The sequence below is a fragment of the Nicotiana attenuata genome, unplaced genomic scaffold (genome assembly GCF_001879085.1).
Source record: "Nicotiana attenuata strain UT unplaced genomic scaffold, NIATTr2, whole genome shotgun sequence".
Lineage (NCBI taxonomy): Eukaryota > Viridiplantae > Streptophyta > Magnoliopsida > Solanales > Solanaceae > Nicotiana > Nicotiana attenuata.
Window position 1 is genome coordinate 29,104 of NW_017673440.1, and position 9,702 is coordinate 38,805.

The following is a 9,702-nucleotide window of genomic DNA, read 5'->3' on the forward strand; positions in this document are numbered from 1 at the left end:
TTCGTGAGTTTTGGGACTTGTCAAAGGGTGTCACCTATAGCATGAATTTTCCAGAACTGGTGGGGAAGTGTTGCTTTGGTGTGGGATTTCCAGGTTGGCTTTTCACGGCGGACGAACAAGGTCACATGAATCTCTTCCATCTCTTCTCATGATGCACCTTGCAGAGAATTTTAAGAAAAATTGCAGAGAAAGAGAAAAGGGAAAACTCAGAGAAAGAAAAGAAAGAGAATTCTTCATTCATGACCCTTCCAGATGAACATTACACTGTCATATTGAAAAATATGAAAGGGACTAAAACATAAATAAAAGAGTAATAACCTCAAAAACTAGGGACTAAAGTGCAATCTAGCTATTATTTATCCTAACTGACTCTTAACAACCTAAGTGCTCAAAATTGTATCATTACTCCCCCTTGAAAGCTTCCTTGACCTCAAGGAAGGAAATCATGGAACCTGGTCTTGACTACTGAAGCTTCTTCCCATGTTGCTTGTTCTGTAGGTACGTGCTCCCACTGAATCAACCACTGAGTGACAGCTTTGTTCCCCTTCTGAACCATTCGACGCTGAAGAACTTTAACTGGTTTTGGGCAATAAGCATTGGAGATATCTAAGATAGGAGGATGATTAATCTGTTGTGGAATGGCATGGCATGGCTTTAACAGTGATACATGAAAGGTAGAGTGAATGAGCAATTCAGGTGGAAGGGCAAGTTTATAGGCAACAGGTCCCACTCTAGCAGTAATCAAATAAGGTCCATAATACTTGTAGGAGAGCTTGTTAAAGTGATGTGTGGTCATTGTGATCTGTCTGTAGGGCTGCATTTTCAAGAACACCCAATCTCCAATATTGAATTGCCTATAAGTTCTGTGTTTATTAGCGTGGGAAACCATCCTCTGTTGGGATCTCACCAAGTGATACTTGAGGATCTGAATTTTTAACTCTCTGGTAGTTAGACTCCTGTCCACTTCCTCATAATCTAAATCCCCAGCGACATAAGGTAAGTGAATGGGAGGAGGTTTCCCATAAAGAGCTTCATAAGGTGTGCAATGAATAGCAAAATGAAAGGCGGTGTTATACCACCATTCAGCAACCACCAAGTAATGGAACCAATCAGTTGGAGTGTATGAGCAAAAGCAACGAAGATAAGTCTCTAAACACCTATTCAATACCTCCGTCTGACCATCAGACTGTGGGTGATAAGCTGTGGAAGTGCTTAAAGCAACCCCTTGGATTGAAAAGAGCTCTTGCCACAGCTTGCTAGTGAAGATAGGGTCTCTGTCACTCACTATGTTAGCTGGCATCCCATGTAGCTTGTAGATGTATTCCATAAAAAGCTTAGCAAGGTCACTAGCCGTGTAAGGGTGAGTGAGGGCAATAAAATGGGCATATTTAGTTAGCCGATCCACCACTACCCAGATGACTGACCTCCCTTTTGACTTAGGAAGCCCTTCGATGAAATCCATGCTAATGCTACTCCAAGCAGTAGCTGGTACCTCAAGAGGCTGAATTAGCCCCGGATAGGCTGAATTGTCATACTTGCTTCTTTGACAAATATCACATTGCTTAACAAAAACAGTGACATCTTCCTTGAGGTTCTTCCAGTAAAAGAGAACTGACACCCTCTTTTAAGTGTTTTCAATTCCAGAATGGCCCCCTTGGGGTGAAGAATGCCATAGTTGAATAATGTCAGTTCTCAAGGTGGGATCAGAACCCACCACCAGTTTACCATTTCTCCTGAGCTGTTGATTGACGAAACTGAACCCCTTTTGATTCCCTGCTTGTCCCTGTAATTGTTGTATAATCTCCTGAACTTCAACATCATCTGTCCAACTATCTATAATGGATTGCAACAAATTTGTTCGCACGGTGGACAAAGTCAGAGCAGCAAGCTCTATTGCAGGCATCCTTGATAGGGCATCTGCAGCCTTATTTTCTTTCCCCTTTCTGTACTCTATTTCAAAATCAAATTGCAGCAACCTGGTGATCCACTTGAGCTGAGTACCTGTATGCAGTTGTTGCTCCAACAAATACTTTAGAGCCTGTTGATCCGTCTTGACTATGAAATGTCGACCCACTAGATATTGGCTCCATTTGGTGACAACCATCACTAATGCTAACAATTCTTTATCATAGACTGGGAGTGATTGGTGTTTAACAGATAAACCCTTGCTAAGATAAGCTATAGGTTTCCCCTGTTGCATCAATACAGCTCCAATGCCCACATCACATGTGTCAGTCTCCACTACAAAAAGAACATTGAAATTCGGCATAGCCAACACATGTGATGAAGTTAACACTGACTTCAGCTTATCAAAAGCCTGAGTTGCTGCTTCTGACCACTTGAAACTGTCTTTCTTTAACAAGTTAGTGAATGGTTTACTCAATACTCCATAGTGCCTGATGAACCTTCTGTAATACCCCGCAAGGCCCAAAAAACCCCTCAACTGGTTGAGTGTGGTAGGAGTTGGCCAATTATGAACGGCTAACACCTTCTTAGGGTCTGTGGCCACCCCTTTTGCCGAGATGTAACGTCCTAAGTACTCGACTGTTGTTGCTGCAAAAACACACTTAGACTTTCTCGCATACAGATGGTGTTGCCTCGGCAAGATGAATGTACTTTTGAGGTGTTCTGCATGTTCCTTGAGATCCTTGCTAAAGACCAAAATATCATCAAAGAATACCAAAATAAACTTCCTCAAGTGTTGCTAAAAAACGTGGTTCATTAAACCTTGGAAGCTAGATGGGGCATTAGTGAAACCAAAAGGCATGACTAAGTATTCATAATGCCCGGAGTGGGTCTTAAATGCAGTTTTAGGTATATCAAGAGGGAACATCCAAATCTGATGATAACCAGACCGCAGATCAATCTTCGAAAACACTTGAGAGCCTCCTAGTTCATCCAACAACTCTTCAATAATGGGGATGGGAAACTTGTCTTTGATTGTTATCTGATTCAGGGCCCTGTAGTCGACACACATCCTCCAACTACCATCCTTCTTCCCGACAAGGACTACTGGAGAGGCAAAGGGGCTGCTGCTGTGTTGGATCAGGCCCTGGTCTAACAACTGCTGAACCATCCTCTCAATCACATCTTTTTGCATGGGTGAGTAACTGTACGACCTAGTGTTCACTGGTTTGACACCCTCCTGCAATGAAATATGGTGGTCAAAGGGACCTCTAGATGGAGGCAAAGTTTTAGGCTCACTAAACACTTCCTGAAATTCTTCTAAGACAAGCTGAATTTCCTTACTAAACTGAGTCCCCAACAGCTCCTTGGTAGAGTCTTCAGTCTTAGACTCCACTGGACTGACCTTAATCATGAAAAATTGAGCATTGGTTTCACTAGTGTTAGCCTTATTGAGAGAGTCTGCCTCCACAACCCTGAGCTTAGGCTCAACGCCCTGAAGCTTGTGCAACTTACCTTCATACTCAAATTCCATTGTTAATCTCCTAAAATTGAAACGAATGTCACCAAATGGACCACTCAAGGTGCAGAGCCACTGGACCCCCAACACCATATCACTATTTCCCAAAGGTAGCAGCAGGAAATCTGCTTTAAAAACAGTACCTCCTAACAACCACTCCCAAGCCAAACAACATTTGTCCACTTGAATTGAATTACTATCAGCTACCCCGACACTCAGGGGAGGGTTTAAAGTGTCTATTTTCCACCCCATTCGAGCTGCTAGACTTTCATCAATGAAATTGTGAGTAGATCCACTGTCGATCAAGATGTTAAGACCTCTTTGTTGACAATACCCAGGGACCCTTAAGGTATGATAACCTCTGGTCCCGTTCAATGCTTGCAATGATATTTGATAGTTCTCTACCAATTCAGGGTCGCCTCGCACAACCACAACCTCTTCTTCAACACCTACACCTTCTTCTAATTCCAGGAGAAACACATGTGATCTATGCTTGCACACATGACCAGGCAAATACTTTTCATCACACACGTAGCACAGTCTTTTTGCTCGCTTCTCACTCAATTCTGCCCGAGTGAGTCTCTTCTTTTTATGTTGACCATTGTGCCCATCAAATACAGCAGGTTCAGGTTTAGGGAGGTGATTAGATGGGTTTGTAGCAGCTCTGTGGTGAGTAGTAACATGACCAGAAGAAGACCCTTTAATTGCCTTCAACTATTTGAGGAAAATAGACTCCTGCAATCTAGCAAGATGGTAAGCCTGGGGAAGGGAAAAGGGTCTATGGATCTTAACCGCATCACTGATCTCAGGTTTCAGACCCCATAAAAATACACTGATAGCATGATTCGGATCGAGGTCGAGCTTAGTCATGGCCCTATCAAATGCTTCCTGGAAATCAACCACACTCCTTGTATGTTTCACCTTCAACAATTCGCACATAGGATCATCATACTCAGCTCCAAACCTGTCTGCTAGAGCAAACAAATACTCATCCCAGGAAGGTAGGGGAAGGTGAGCTCGGCTCCTCATATAAGCCCTATGCCATTGCAAAGCAAGGTCCTCCATGTGTAGGGAAGCCACTATAACCTTCTGATCAGGTGGAACCTCATCTAGAGAAAAAAATTGCTCTGCCTTGTACCACCAATCAGTGAGTAGTGGAGTAGGGTTGGTTGACGAGGTATGCGGTTGGGCTCTTGATAAAGGACTGACCATTGGGAGTGAAGAATAAGTGAAATAAGGGTACTGAGGGTAAGAGAACTGGGCTGGGAATGATGGGTGTGGCATGCTAGAGTATGATGGAAAAGGAATTTGGATTGTTGTTAGAGAAGGGTAGGGTATCTGTGAGCTGGGGAGGTGATTTTGGGTATAGGAGGCTTGGCTATTTGGGAAGGTAGACGACATACGATTTACCGGAAATGGACTAGAGTGGAGCTGTGACTACTCAGAAGGGTTGGTCGAGGTAATATTGGGGCCAGTGGGTTCGAATTTGTTGCTAGGGGAGCTCTACTAGACCTAGCAATAGGGAAATTTAAGGAACGAACTGGATTGGGCAAAGAGGGTGAAGAACTTGTAAGGATAGGGCTGTTAGTAATAATACCTGAGAGCTGATGAGGTCCCTCAGTAAGAGAATACAGCTCTTGACCCTTGTCTCCGATGGTTACTGCCTCTTTAGCTTTACCCAGCTGCCTCCCACTCTCGATAGAGTCCTTGAGCTCACGAAATGATTTTTCATGAACCGATTCGAGTTGATCTTGCCTCACTCCGAAATTGAATATGTCAATAGCCATCCTATACAAACGATTAAGAACCTCCGAGATATCGGAAGCCATGGATGAGCGTCCCCACAGTACAAGAACGTAGACTCTGATACCACTGATGCACCTTGTAGAGAATTTTAAGAGAAATTGCAGAGAAAGAGAAAAGGGAAAACTCAGAGAAAGAAAAGAAAGAGAATTCTTCATTCATGACCCTTCCAGATGAACATTACACTGTTATATTGGAAAATATGAAAGGGACTAAAACGTAAATAAAAGAGTAATAACCTCAAAAACTAGGGACTAAAGTGCAATCTAGAACTGACTCTTAACAACCTAAGTGCTCAAAATTGTATCATCTCATGTTCCTTAATAAATCTCCCAGACATGGACATGTTGGAGGGTTTCGATTACGAGGTGGAAAAGGGTTATTGTACTCAGTACGTCGTGATTTCGTCGGATCCTCTAATCTCAAAAGAAGACTATGTTTTGGCCCTAATTCAAGGTTCTCCTCGGAATTTTTCTTTCTGGAGGCCAGGAAGTAAGTCCTTTACTAGTGTGTCACAGATAGTACCCGAGCGTGCCTATTCTGACATCGCTTGGCATGACGGGCAATTCTAGGGTGTTGATTTTGAGGGCAACGTTATCGTCTTCGATTTCAAATCAGGAGATTATCTAACATCTGTAAGAGTTATCAGATCTGAGATACCTCCGGAGATAATTGACGGCAACCAAGTTTACATCGTCTATTCAATGGGTGAACTATTAGTGATTAATCGAGACAGAGCTTATGAACACGATGATACCGGGATTTATAGGGCTAAACAATTCCATGTGTACAAAATTAATGATATTGATAGCAGTTATTCCGAGGTTAAAGACTTGGGAGATAGAGCATTGTTCGTTGGCAATAGTGCCACTGTGGTCGTTGAACAATTAGTTCATGGGATCAAGGGCAGCCATATTTATTACAGATGATTGTTGTATAGGGTCAAATTCGGCCCATTACGTCTCCACGTTGGTAGGAACAACCAACGAATATACGCTAACCAAAGTAAGGGTTCGACCTAAGAATGTCGGGGTGAAGTGTATCATCGGTTTCGTCGTCTCCTCGAAGGAATGCGACCAATCTCTATATTATTTTATTATTTCAAGGAAGGTCTCCTATTATATAAAGGAGGATCCCAATGTTGTAAAGGGGCATCTTTATTTATTGAACAAACCTCAAACTCTCTCTCTCCCTTTTCTCTCTCTCTTGAATATCTGATCCATTGGAAGCAATAAAGAACATAATTCATATTTCTAGGTCTCATTATCTTCAATTACGATTTACCTTTGATTCACTTTGATTGTTTTCACTTATAAAGTATTCAATATCTTTTGAGTCAAACAATTTGGCGCCGTCTATGGGTATTTCGGCAATCGAATAGAATATCAAAAAGAACAACGAACCACCGTTCTTCACACCCTACAAAAGCCGAAAATGGCAGAAAATGATGCAAGAATGAAAGCAATAGCAGGTGTCACAGCCAATCTCATAGGCCCTCTCAACGAGGCCAGTAGAGAGAACATCTTGAGTACAACACCTGGTAGTGCACCGGATGGAGAGATCTCACCCTCTTCATCTGAAGACCTGACAATCTTGCACGAAAAAGGAGCCTCTACATCTGCAGTCAAAGAAACACCACCCCCGGTGGTAAAGAAACTACTGGAGGAGTGGTTGATGAACACTCTAGGTAGCTTGCTTGAAAAGTCACCCCAAAGCAACATCAAAAATCCGTCAGTGGCAGACATCGCCGCTACCACCGGTGAACCCGATATTGTACGAACAAATAACACCCACATCGATGTCCAAGCCAACGATGGTGCACTCGCAGCCATCATTAAGAAGATGGAAGAAATGGAGAATGAGAACAAGGCACTTCGAGATCAAATGAAAGAGTATCAGGAAAGAGTAGACAAAATTCCCGGTGCTCCTAAGTTACTGCCAAAACGGGACGTAGGAAGATTCGTCGAATAGCCATACAGCGAGGAGGCTGCCCCTCACCCGATCCCAAAAACCTTCAAGATGCCACCTTACTTGAGGATATATGACGGGACTACGGATCCTGAAGATCACCTGATCCACTATGTGACCGCTGTGAAGGGCAACGATTTGTCAAAAGAACAAGTACCATCCGTATTGCTGAAAAAGTTCGGCGAAACGTTGACAGGAGGGGCCCTAACATGGTACTCTCAGCTACCAGCTAGGACAATATCAACATTCGAAGAAATGGCGGATAAGTTCGCCACCGCCCATGCAGGAGCAAAGAAAGCAGAGGCCAGGGTCAACGATATCTTCGCTGTAAGGCAAACCGCAGGAGAGGGACTCAGGGACTTCCTGGCCAGGTTCAACAGGGTAAGAATGAGCCTACCAAATGTATCAGAAGGCATGGCAGTCGCAGCTTTCCAAAACGGGCTGAACAGAGATGGTTCGAGGGCGACCAAAAAGCTACTGAGCCGACTCATGGAATATCCCCCCACCATATGGGAAGAGATCCACAACGCCTACTGTGCCGAAGTACGAGCGGATGAGGACGACCTCAATGGACCGACCCAACGGCTAACGATGATATAATCGGAAACAAGAAGGGATCGACGCAACGACGGGCGACGGGAACAACTCCCGCGCTTCAACAAAGAAAGGCATCAGCCCTACGTTAGATCCTCCCATCCACCACCGCCGAGGCACACAGAGGCATTGCAACGACATGTCGCTCCACTCCGTAAGGAAAAAGGTATGCCCCCTTTATTATCTGCCCATAACTTTTGCGTGTCTCCTTCAGAAATAGTGTACGCACTGGAGAAGCTGGGCACCAAGGTGCAATGGCCGCAGAAAATGAAATCAGATCCTACCACAAGGAGGTCGAACGTCCTGTGCGAGTTCCATCAAGAAAGAGGACACAAAAACGAAGACTGCATAGGTCTACAACAAGAGGTAGTCAGAATGCTAAACCAAGGATACCTGATGGAGCTGCTTAGCGATAAGGGAAAGACCAACTTCGCACAAGGGCGGGAACAACCCCAAGGGTCGCCGAAACCACCTTCGCCAGCACGCACCATAAACATGATCGTCGGAGGCGGCGATGATTCAGCAATCAACCACGTAAAGTTCAGCACCACGCACAAATTGAAACGAACAATCGCCCACGAACGGTATGACGACTTCGAAGATAGTATCACCTTCGATAAGTCCGATGCCGACGGTTTGTCTTTTCCTCATTACGATGCTTTGGTCATAACTTTACGTATTGCCGATACTGATGGTAAGAGAATCATGGTTGACGACGGAAGCGACGCCTGTATTATCCATCCAAGAGTCCTCGTGCAAATGAGACTCGAAGATAAGATAATACCGCGTTGCATAACACTGACAGGTTTTAACAATGCAGTAGAACGGACCTTCGGGGAGATATCATTGCCAGTTTTGGCGGGGGGAGTCACGCTAGAAACCACTTTCCACGTCATGAACCAGGATACGACCTACAACGCCATCATAGGATTCCCTTGGATACATGCCATACGAGCAGTCCCCTCAAGCTTCTACCAAGTGATCAAGTTCCCCACCCCATGGGGAGTAATTAGCATTCGGGGCGAGCCGCGCACCGCACAAGAATGCTACCGAATCGCTCAAAACTGTGCCCACACCAAACAGTTGAAAGGAGCAAGTGCGGAGGCATAGCAATCAGCCATGTCGGGGACTAAGGTCGACCCGACGATGCAAGCCATCAAAGATCCAGACGTCGTAGAAGCCTGCAATGCGACGGTCGAGGATCTCGACCCAGTTCAACTGGACAGCACCGACCACACAAAGAAAGCCTACATCAGGCACAGCCTCTGCGACCCAAGTAAGTACCATGAATTTCTAACTAACCACGTAGATTTATTTGCCTTTTCTCATTCAGATATGCCGGGAATCCCGAAAGACATCGCCACTCACAAGCTGAACGTCGACCCACTATATCTGCCCGTGCGACAAATCAGAAGGAAGTTCAACGCTGCAATCAACGAAGCGGTCAGTGAAAAAGTAGATAAGTTACTAGCCAACGGGTCCGTCAGAGAATCAAAGTACCCCCAATGGGTCGCCAATGTCGTCATGGTCAAAAAGAAAAATGGGAAATGGAGAATGTGCGTGGATTTCACCGATCTTAACAAGGCATGCCCGAAAGATTCGTTCCCATTACCCTACATCGACCAGTTGATCGACGCCACCGCAGGACATGAACTGCTAAGCTTCTTAGACGCCTACTCCAGCTACAACCAGATCATGATGGCCGAGGAGGACCAGGAAAAGACAACTTTTATCACCCACCAAGGGACGTATTGCTGCAAGGTAATGCCCTTCGAACTCAAAAATGCAGGGGCAACGTATCAGAGACTGGTTACCAAAATGTTCAAGGAACAGCTTGGCAAGACCATGGAGGTCTATATCGACGATATGCTAGTGAAGTCGGTGTCGACGCCCCCTTTTTCTTCCAAAACGGA